The sequence below is a fragment of the Lampetra planeri genome, chromosome 17 (genome assembly GCF_965212315.1).
Source record: "Lampetra planeri chromosome 17, kcLamPlan1.2.h2, whole genome shotgun sequence".
Taxonomy (NCBI): Eukaryota; Metazoa; Chordata; class Hyperoartia; order Petromyzontiformes; family Petromyzontidae; genus Lampetra; species Lampetra planeri.
In genome coordinates, this window is record NC_136123.1 from 12,727,022 (window position 1) to 12,739,072 (window position 12,051).

Here is a 12,051-nt window from a genome sequence, read left to right on the forward strand (position 1 = left end):
TGGCATCGCTGGAAAAACGAGTACCTTGCGGCACTCCAAGTGCGCAACAAGTGGCAGTCTAACAGACCAGACATCCAAGAAGGCGACCTCGTCCTACTGAAGGACAACCAAGCCAAACGGAATGAGTGGCCAATGGGCTGCATCCTCAAGTCGATTCCAAGTGCCGATGGAAAAGTTCGAAAGGTCTAGGTTATGATTCCGAAGCAAGGTGTCGCAAGAACTTTCATCAGGCCCATAGTCGAGATAGTACTACTTCTCTCTCGCAAAGTTGAAGTTGTTATACACTTGTTAATGAGATAGGAAATAAATGGTGGTATCTCCTAGATACCAGACGGGGAGTGTCTTGACTCACGGCAGATGTGGAGCGTACGTTCACAGGAAGTTCCTGTTTTTTTTATGCTAATTTTGGTCACGTGACCAGGAAGTGACGATGTTAGATTTTCAGTGAACCACGCGAGCATCTGCCATCTTACTGATAATTCAAGATGGCGGCACGCATCGCATCTTAGTGAGACCACAGCCGCACTTGTCCATTGTGGGAGTTTAAGAAGCATTGTCTGTAAGTTTGTTTATATTCCTATAATATTGGCAATGCTGTTGTAATGTTGGAATGACCGTTATAGTGATGTAAATGCCTTTATGGTGCCGTTAAGTTGTTGTAGTAAATACGAGCCCTAGTTAGAAACGAAGCCTGCAACTTTCCTTATTGTGGATATTACTTGTGATTTAGTAGGTCGAGTCAGACTTGTGCCCAGGTGGCTATGTTGCGGTCCTGAGAGTAAAGATGACGAAGTATCTCATCCACAGTTTAGTGTTATGTGTAATGCTGTACTTTTGGGGTGCAGTGGGATGAATACACGATGTGCCTGTATGCAACGCACCGGCTTGTGCTTTTGTCTAGTTGTTCAGTGGTAATGTAGGGGCCTGGTCCGTCCAGGATCTATTATTATCTAAGACAATGTTCTGATGCTGTGGTTTCATTGTGTTGGTGTTTCTGGATTATAACAGATGCTGTATCTGTGTTTTCTCACCAGCTTTACCTTGTTACAATCAATAAATGACGATTGGAGTTGGACGTTCATCCTGGCTCCGAGGGTTTATTGAACGCAAGGTTATCTACTCGACTAGCGGTGCAACGCAGCGCACAGCGAGGCCGAGATAACATCCCTGTCGCACTCCAAGGTGTAGAGGGAAAGGCTCTGACTCCCCTCTACGTAGTTTAACCCGGGCCCGCTCACCATCATGAAGGTCCTTAATGATCGTGAGCAGATGGTCAGAGACTCCGAAAGCATGAAGAACAACCCAGGCCTACTGATGGTATCAGAGGCCTTGACTAGGTCAATAAAGCAGAGATGTAGGTCTTCACACACACACACTCACTATCACACTTTCAGACTCACACACTCACTCTCACACTCTCAGACTCACACACACTCACTCTCACACTCTCAGACTCACACACCCTCACTCTCACACTCTCAGACTCACACACACACACTAACTCTCACACTCTCAGACTCACACACACACACTTCCACACTCTCAGACTCACACACACACACTCACCCTCACACTGTCAGACTCACACACACACACTCACTCTCACACTCTCAGACTCACACACACACTCACTCTCAGACTCACACACACACACTCACTCTCACACTCTCATACTCACACACACATACACTCACTCTCACACTCTCAGACTCACACACACACACTCGCTCTCACACTCTCAGACTCACACACACACTCACTCTCACACTCTCAGACTCACACACATTTTCAGATTCACACACACACTCTCAGACTCACACACACACACCCTCACACTCTCAGACTCACACACACACTCTGCGCGGCGTTCAGGGGGGGGCAGTTGGATGAGTGGGCATGTTTACCCTTCCCCCCCCTACCCTCCCCGACATCGTCAACCAATCGCGGCGTTGCTCGGTGTTCAGTGGGGAGGGGATTGCATGAGTGGGCGTGTTTCCACCCTACCTCTACCAATGGCGGCCCCGCTCGGCGTTTGGGGGGGGCAGTTGGATGAGTGGGCGTGTTTACCTTCCCCCCACCCTCCCCGACATCCTCAACCCCCTTAGCTATTGGCCCCTCCCCCTTGCTTAGGCACCTCCCCTTACCCCCCTCCCTCAGGCCCCTCCGCTGACCCCCCTCCCTTAGGCCCCTCCCCTGACCACCCCCCATATCCTTAGGCCCCTCCCCCGACCCCCCTTCCCTTAGGCCACTCCCCTGACCACCCCCCCCCCATATCCTTAGGCCCCTCCCCTGACCCCCCCCCCCTTAGGCCCCTCCCCTGACCCCCCCTCCCTCAGGCCCCTCCGCTGACCCCCCCCCCTCAGGCCCCTCTCCTGACACCCCCCTTACTTAGGCCCTTCCCCTGACCCTCCTCCCTTAAGCACCTCCCCTCTCAGTACCCGGCAGTATGTCTCCACCAATCAAAGAGCTGTTTGTATTATATATGTATTTATGCACGACAGACAGTCTGACAGACAGACAGACAAAAAAATCCCTGGTGGGCAGTGTGGAACATTGTTCCTACCTGTAAAACTTGACTCACTCGGCCTTAAGATTTGCATTGAACTGCCCATATAGGACCCACCACTGCGATCTCAACATTGGATCAAACTTAACATCTCTTAATGATCGATGACTTGTGCATCAGATCTTATTTATTCACGATGTACTTACGAAAAATCAGCAGACAAGCTGCTGGATCTCCTCACTGTTTCGAAAAACAAGTGTGACCTAAGGTCCTCGCTCATTTACCAGCTTCACATTCCGTATTGCCATACAAATACTGGAGGAAGATCCTTTGCTGTTTACGCTCCCAGGGTCTGGAATGCCATCGCCAATAAACTGCAACTTGGATCATTACCTGTGAGATCTGCACTCAAAACTGCTCTTGAGGAGCTGTACACCCCCCACTGCCACTGCTATGCAGAGTGGCCTGAAATCAAATGCATCTCTCCGGATGTCCGTTGCAAAGTATGATCTTGAGTTTTGATTAAAGTGTGCTGATCTTTAAAGGTGCATTTAACATTGTTGATACTTCTGCTGATACTACTGCTGTTATGGAGCGAATCACAGTTCCTATGATCACTGTTACATTTGTAATGCGAGCAAGGATTGAGGGGGGGTGGAGTATGGGTCACGTGGGGAGTGGGTGGAGTTAGGGTCACGTGGGGGAGAGGATTTAGGGAGAGAACCGGAAGGGGAAGGGGGAGTTGAGACGGAGTGAAATACGAGGAGGCCACGCTGGGCAAGACGGAGAGAGTGGCGCGGTCGCCACGCGGTGGGAGACGTCGACACCAACAGCCATCGGTGTCAGACGAAGAGAGATAACGGAGCAGTGAGAGGCTAGCTGTGTAAGGGGCAGCAGTGACGCTAGACAGCGGGGTAGCGGTGTGGCTGCAAGGATTGCCTGATGGAGCAGCAGGGAGACTGCATATTGGAGCAGCAGGGAGACTGCATAACGGAGCAGCCGAGGGCTGTGGAGAGGTCATCGAGCGGGACGCGGGCCTGAGCGAGACGCCGTGATATCGAGATTCTACGAACCCAATAAAGGACAACGGAGATCGACATCTGAGAGAGAGTCCTTTATTACATTGGTGTCAGAAGTGAAACGGCATGTCAAAACAGCTCAGGAAGAAGACCGTCCCTGCACCATCTTCGGCAACATCTTCCGACGACGACCTCCCTCCAGCGGTGGCGCTACCCACGATGGAGGAGGAAAGCGGAGCGGGGACGAGCGGGGTTCCAGCCGTGCAGGACTTGGCCGCCTCGGTGGGCCCATCCACGCGACTGGACGCTGATGACGGATGGCTACAGGTGGCGGCGCAACTGGAGGCGCTGAAGACGGTGTTGGCGCAATTGTGCATCCTCGTGACGCCGGCGACGACTTCGGGGAGGCCCGGCGAGGAACAACGGGCTGGGGCCTTGCCGTCGCCATCAGCCCTCTCGACCACGCGGCACGAAGACGCCATCTTGGGCGTGGCCGAGGAAGAACAGCGGGAAGCCGCCATCTTGCGCCCTCCGCCGCGGGAAGCCGCCATCTTGCACACGTCGCAGAGCGACGCCATCTTGTCGCTGCCGCGCGTGTCACCATCGGAGGAGGACGGAGGAGCAAGAACCCGCAGCCGTCATTTAATAACGGTCAAAGAATTCTCAATCGGCGGCGATTGGAGCGCATTCGCCTGCCATTTTCAAGCGGCCGTACGCTCCGCCAAATGGACGGATGCGGAGGCCCTGGAAGTCTTACCAACACTTCTCGATGACGAGTCCGTCCGGTTCTTCCGCTCCATCAAGTCCGACAAGAAGAAGACGCTGCAGGGTGTCTTCGAGGAGATGGCGGATGCGTACGAGCCTCCGGACGACTCCCATCGGAGATTTGTTCAGCGCCAACGGGCGCCTGATGAATCGCCGGTGGCCTTCAGAGGCGCAGTTCTGGAACTGGCGATGGCGGCATACCCCAAGACGGAGCCCGATTTGTTGGAGCCCCTCGTGTTGGGCAAAATGCTCGAATTATCTAGAGACCTGGGGATCCCCATGCCGGTGTGCAGCCATGATAAATTGACATCCCGTGCTGTGGCTAAGTGCTTGGACACTCAATTTAATCTCCGATGCTGGAAGCAGGTGTCAGCTTGGACGGGGGGGGGGCCGTCGTTGAAGGCGGTGCTACGGGGTGGGATCCTACGAAGGCGATCTACGTTTCTGACGACAAGGGTCCGCAGGAGTTGACGGCCGCCTCCGCCCAGTGGCCTGCTCGGGGGGGAACAGGGCCGAGGTCCGGGCCACCGGCGCGGGAGCGTCGGGACAGGGGGGGTGCCGCGCGTCGGAACAACGTGGAGTGTTTCCGCTGCGGCCGTAAGGGCCACTTCACCAGGGACTGTTGGGCTCGCATCCCGGGGCCGCCCCAGCAGGAGGCCTCGACCACAGACGTCGCGCGAAAAGACCCACCAGTACAGGCAAGTCGGTGCGCACCAGACACCTGGCAAGGCCTGTCACCTCATGCATCACCATCGCCGCGCGGTCCGTGTGTCGTTAACAACGAGGTGCCTCCGGTTGACCCGTGTCGCTCGCTGACGCAATGGTGCCGATTGGCACGCAGGGTAGTTGCGGCCGCTACGGGGTCATCCACGGTACCGGGTTCCATTCAGGGGGTCGAGGTGCAACGATCCGTGCGTTATTTGGGACACATAGTCAGTGCGGACGGGGTGGCCACGGACCCGGAGAAGACGGCGTGCGTCCGCAACTAGCCAACCCCGGCCACGGTTGGGGACGTACGTCGCTTCTTGGGGTTCGCGTCATACTATCGCAGGTTCGTCCCGAACTTTGCTATGATCGCTAGGCCCTTGCATCTCCTTATGGGTAAGGGTCGGAGGTTCAGTTGGGGCCCGCCGGAGGAAGTGGCGTTTCAGGGCCTACGCGATCGGTTGGCAACGGCGCCAACATTGGACTATCCGAATTTTGATCGACCTTTTATTCTGGATACGGACGCTAGTGACACTGGGATTGGGGCCGTTCTGTCACAGTCCAAGGGCGGTGTGGAGCGGGTGGTAGCCTATGGTAGCCGTGTACTGTCCCCGGCAGAAACCCGCTACTGCGTCACTCGCCGCGAATTATTGGCTATTGTCTATTTTCTCCGCCAATATCGGCCGTATCTTTACGGCCGGTCATTTATTGTGCGCACGGACCATGCGGCTCTGCAATATGCCCTGAGGGTTGACCAACCATCTGGCCAACTGGCACGATGGTTGGAGACCCTGCAGGAATTTTCCTTCGACTTACAATATCGGAAGGGGTCGCGTCACGCGAATGCGGACGCACTCTCCAGATTACCACAGGGGTCCCCTTGCGCTTGCGCGTCGGGTACGAATAGGTGTACGCCGGTTCAGATACCCCCTCGGCCTGTCGTGTCAGCTGTCGAGGTGCCTGGGGCTCCGGTGTGCCCAGGACCGGTCGAATGGGGTTCTGAACTTTCCGCGCTCGGTATGGATTTGCGAACAATTGCTTGACGACTCGTTGGGGGCTTTACGGAGTCGGGCTGCGAAGGGAGCGGGGAGATTGGTGTCCGGTGGGACGCCGGGGGCCGCTCTCCGGGATGGTTTGCTCATGTGGAGAGAGGGATTGCATGACCGCTGGCGTCTGGTAGTACCGTCGTCGCTATGGTACGAATTGATTCGGACTCTGCACGGCGACACTTTATTACATCTCGGGGTGCAGAAGACTTTGTTAACATTACAGCGAGACTACTTCTGGCACGGCATGACGACGGATGTCGTCGGACACATTCGGGCGTGTCCCGAGTGTGCCCGGCGGAAGCCGCCTAAAAACCCTTACGTGCCGCCGGTGCAGTCTATACAAGTGTCTCGAATCAACGAGTTGGTGGCGCTGGATATTTTGGGACCTTTCCCGCCATCCGCTAGGGGTAATAAATATTTGCTGGTCCGGGTGGAATATCTTTCGCGCTGGCCGATGGCTTGGCCCTTACCCGACCAGTCGGCGGCGTCTATCACGGACGCCTTCCTATTTGGATATGTGATGGACAAAGAGGCGCCGGAGAGGCTATTCAGGGATCAGGGGCGAAATTTTTGTTCCAAATTGTTGGCGGAAGTGTGCGCTGCTCTGGGAACCAAGAATGTTCGTACGTCTCCTTACCACCCGCAGACGGATGGCATGGTGGAACGCCTTAATTGGACGCTGTCGGCCATGCTATGTCACACGGTTGATGAGAAAGAAGCTGATTGGGACTTGCATATACCTGGGGTACTCTCCGCGTATCGGATGACGCCTCATGCGTCCACTGGGTATTCTCCATTTTTTCTCATCTACGGCCGCGAGAATGTGCCGCCGGTAGAAGTACAGCTGAGTACGGGGGCGAAGGATCCTGTTAAACCTCTCCCCGAATACATTCAGGACACGGTTCGACGCGTCGCCGAGGCATGGGAGGGGGCCCGGTTGGCTATTGCCAAAACTGAGGCGCGAAACGAACGTTGCGCCCGGCGCTCGACCGGTAAATGCCCCTGGCGAGTGGGGGACATGGCATGGCTGCACTGCCGGCAGGTGCGGCCGGGGACCTCCCCTAAGCTTCACAAACCATGGCAGGGGCCGGTTAAGCTTATTGAAGTCCCTAACCCGCAATCAGCACGGATTCGGTTTGGATCGCGGCGCTGGTACGTTCATACGTCTAGGCTGAAGCCCTACGTGGCCCCGCGGACGGATGCATCATCCCCTGATGTTGCCTTGCCGGTGTCTGTTGCGCACGACGCACCTCTGCCCTTGCCTGTTGACTCTGCAAGCTCGCCTGTCGTTCCTTCTACAGACGAACCAGCCGTGACGCAGGCGGATGTGGCGAATCCTGCTCTGGGTGGGCCTACCACGGCGACGGGGCCACTTGGCCCCGCTGCCCTTCTAACCCCACCACAGACACGGTTGCCAGAGACCCCGGACTTGGGTCTCCCTGGGGAACGGGACCTTGGCGTTGACGGGCCTCCAACAGCGGCGGGCGGTTCTACTACCGTCGATCTTAAGACCCCGTCGCGTTCTTGGTCCGTGGGGATACTGCCGCCCGTTCGGGATGGGCCGGCGACCCGCACACGTTCCAAATCCCTTTCCTTTCATTGATTGTTATTGTTCTTGTTGTTCTTGTTATCGTTCTTATATTCTCCGTTGTCCAGTGATGCCAGATGGTTCCAATATTGCTCGCATTATTTTCTTGTAATTATTGCAGCCGAGGACGGCTGGGTTTTCATTAGGGGGGGGGGGGGGGGGGTCGTGTAATGCGAGCAAGGATTGAGGGGGGGCGGAGTCTGGGTCACGTGGGGAGTGGGTGGAGTTAGGGTCACGTGGGGGAGAGGATTTAGGGAGAGAACCGGAAGGGGAAGGGGGAGTTGAGACGGAGTGAAATTCGAGGAGGCCACGCTGGGCAAGACGGAGAGAGTGGCGCGGTCGCCACGCGGCGGGAGACGTCGACACCGACAGCCATCGGTGTCAGACGAAGAGAGCTAATGGGGCAGTGAGAGGCTAGCTGTGTAAGGGGCAGCAGTGACGCTAGACAGCGGGGCAGCGGTGTGGCTGCAAGGATTGCCTGACGGAGCAGCAGGGAGACTGCATATTGGAGCAGCAGGGAGACTGCATAACGGAGCAGCCGAGGGCTGTGGAGAGGTCGTCGAGCGGGACGCGGGCCTGAGCGAGACGCCGTGGTATCGAGATTCTACGAACCCAATAAAGGACAACGGAGATCGACATCTGAGAGAGAGTCCTTTATTACACATTGTTTTTATAGCTTTATTTTGGTGATTTCGAAAACGTATGGTTAAACCATGTTTGCTTGTTGAAGTACGGAGTTAGCCTGATAACTTTAATCTAAATTGTCTCATGCTTGTTATTGTTTGACTTGCATCTCACTGGGATTTTTGCAAACAGCGTTGATATACAGTGGGTTTTTTGGAACATTTTACTGGTGTTTCCTGGATGTTTCTGTTGCGTGTCGTTACTTTAAGATGTTCTTTGTTCATATTTTTGTTTGTTGCGGTTGCACCCGAGTCCAGAGCCGCAAAACTCACGTGACTATACCTAATAAATGCAACTGAAAAAATAAATGAAAACTGAAACCACAGTCGGTATGCACTGCTGTAGTGATAGTAGATACTGCTATCGAGTCAGTAGATGCTACTACAGTCAGTAGCTACTGCTATAGAGTCAGTAGATACTACTTTAGAATCAGTAGATATTGCTATAGAGTTACTAGTTACTACTAAAGTCAGTGGATACTACTGTAGTAAGTATTCAGGAGGCTTTGACGACGGGGGTCGGAGGCACACTTATTTATTAACACCAACTTGTGCACAGTAACGGGTACACACAGTACTTAAGGGGTTATCGTCCCCTTTACTCGGCTAACAGGGAGACACAACATCTAACCCCGCTAACCTAAGCCCAAGTCCTCCACTACGGAGCTAGGGGAGGCTACCTATCCCAGCCCTGGTCAAGCTGGGATCCCGGCACCCTGAGTCTCCAGACCGGCTCTTATAAGAACGTCAGTCTGGGCTCTCGGGGCCACGCCACCGGCTTGCCCTGGTCGGCCCTGACAAGGACAGCGAGCCAGGGGAGCTCCGGGGCCTATTCTAGCTGGTCTTCAGTCTTCGCTGGTTTAAGCTGATACTCGACCTCGAGCCCTCCGGCTCACCACCTTTTATAGTACTCGGCCCCCGGGAGGGGCCCGTGGGGGATGCAGGTGCGGACGTCGGTGTGAGCACCTCCTCTGTGTACGGCCCTAACCACGCCCCTTGTGTTTATTAGCCATCCGCGCCCATACACAATTACACCTCTACACTACTATAGAGTCAGCATATACTACTATAGAGTTAGTAGTTACTATTAGAGAGTCGATAGATACTACTCTAGGGCCAGTAGATACTACTTCGTTAAAGTAGTGACTACAGTCAGTAAATACTACTAAACAGTCAGTAGATACTATTGGCTCAGTAGATACTACTGTACAGTCAGTAGATTCAACTACAGAGTCAATAGATACTACTTACTCTGTTGTATGTATAGGGTGTGTAGGTATATATACCTACGCGGGGGTAAATATATGTTTTGAGGGGGGGAGTCGACAATTTTCGGAAATTTTTAATATCAACTATTTACCCCCCCCCCCCCCACTTTCTACAACTTTTTGGACAGCTGCAAGACTCTTATAATTTCGTTGGTGGAGAAATGGACAAATGGCCCACCGAGCTTTCAAAATAGCTGAGTATCTGTGTATGTATATGTAATGTTTTAGAGAAGTTTTTAAATATATTTATCGCCAGGGCAACGCCGGGTACTTCCCGCTAGTTAAACTATAAAAAACTATAAACTCTATATTTTACCAGGTAAGGTTCACTGAGCTGTTAGTTCTGTCTCAGAAATGAGCTGGCCACGAATGATGGCTCAACGAAGTCGCTTATCACGTGGAAATGTATAGCAGCCAAATACTCAAAATGTTTCTAATGTGGAGCGACCCGGACAAAAATCTACACCACCATGGGGAGAGAGAGAGAAAACACCCAGACTCCAGTTATAAAGCAGGCGTCAGGGTCAGGATCGAAATCACGATTGACTGTATACCAGGCAAGGGAGATAACATCTCACCACCATTGAGACCTTTAGTTTGAGACACCTCCTAAGACGAGTGCCCCTCGTTTTAAAAATGTCAATTTATTTTTACATTGGAAAACACATTATATTGTTTTACATTACCCCTGTTATAAAAGCATCTACAAAAAGCATCTGATTTTATTTCACTGGCAGTAGGTTCTGCCAGTTCTGACAATAGGTTGCCTGCATGATGAGCCTTTTGAAGATAAAAAGCTAAATATGTACATATTCCCTCTTTGTCATGTCAATTGGGAGATTTATCAAATCATTTGATACTTTTGTCGCCAATTTCCAGTACACCACACTCTTTTCATTCTAAAATTATTGACAGGAAATTACCCATGGTTGTCAGCTAAATCCCTGACCATGGTATACATTTTATGATTATTCTCTCACATTAGAATTGCCTGAATATATACTTGTTCTTATGAAGTCCTAACAAATACAATTGAAGTTTTCAAGTGTATATGTCCAATTCTTACCACGCTGCGCGCGACTCCCATTGTACTTTGTGAGTGTTTGAGTTCAACAGGTGTGTGACGGCAGTAGAATCCTCACCGAAGGCAGCGCCGATGAAGGCGAAGCAGGAGACGAGCCAGAAGAGAGACATTGCTACTTTCGTAGACGGTGCTGGAGCTCTGATGTTGGGAAGCCCCTTTTATACAGAAAATCTGCCGCTTGGCAGCGAGTTTAAACCTTTATTTCGAATTCTAGCGATTGGCCTTGCTCTTGGATGAGCAGTGGAGTACTGGTGCCACATGCCACTAATCCATATCTTCCCATGAACAAAGAATATTGTAAAGGCCAGCTGAAAAACACACGTAAGGATATGGAGCAACACATTTTCTTTCACACCCTTTAGTTAAAACATGCCGTTTTGGAAATTGGTGTTCAATGAAGATCAAACTCAGGAGTTCAAGACAGTTGTTTTGTGAAGGCCAGAATTTATATTAATGGGAACAGATGAATCAAAATTGAGGAATAATGTATTTAATATAACAAATGTTTACTTTATCACCAGTAATGAAACTGAATCGTACAATTAAAATCATTTTTATGACATATAGCTCATCATCATTTGTGGGTTTTTATACATGCAGCTAGTGACCTGAATTAAATTCCCAGTTATTGCTGCTATAAGTGGTGAGTGACAACTGAATCCACCCTGTCCATCCCCTGAACCATGCAGTCTTACCACCACGCCACTCTGCCTTGCTCAAGATTGAGAATTGGTGTACTTATGCAATTTGAACTTATATACTTGATTTAGTGATTTCTACTTTGCACACATATCGTGTTTTGTATTGTTTGTTGTAACTTTCTGCCCCCCCCCCCTACTGAACATCGGGGAAAAAAGAGTCTCATGGCTCATAGGATTTCTCCAGGATAAGCAATTATTTGGATTCTCATTCACCATCAGAACACCAATTATCAACATATCAAAACCATGTATTATTACACCTCATCAACAATGCCTTACACGCATGGCTTATAATGTGTTATATTCACTAACACATTGAAAACCTTAGATTAAAATATTTCATAAATCCCATTTGAAACGTTTAAATGAGGTGTTGTAAACGTTAAATATTCACAGTGTTGTCAGTACTCGTCAAACATACGTGTATCGACCAATGACGTCAGCTTGTGAAAGCATACACACCTATGGCTATTGATGAAGTGATAAAACAACAGCTTTGAAATCTAAATATGGATGTGCAGTGGTTATGCAAGTGGGATGAACATCTAGAACAAGTAGGAGTGCATACGTTCCAAATTCATGTCAATATATGACAATAATGCAAATCACGTAATTCAACCAGGAAAGTCTCACACTTTTTTGCAGGAAGGTTCTGCATCGAGATCTTATTCAATTCTAGTTAA

The 12,051-nt window shown here is 51.4% G+C and overlaps 1 pseudogene across 1 annotated transcript in view; it reads right to left on the reverse strand.

Annotated features, from left to right (window-relative positions):
• The window catches only part of LOC144723387 (chymotrypsinogen B-like), a 33,042-nt pseudogene extending 22,218 nt beyond the window's left edge, over positions 1 to 10,824 (reverse strand). The window contains exon 1 of the transcript XR_013586157.1: positions 10,726 to 10,824. The product of XR_013586157.1 is annotated as a chymotrypsinogen B-like (transcript). The remainder of the gene's footprint in view (positions 1 to 10,725) is intronic.
• Between the last annotated feature and the right edge of the window lie 1,227 nt (positions 10,825 to 12,051).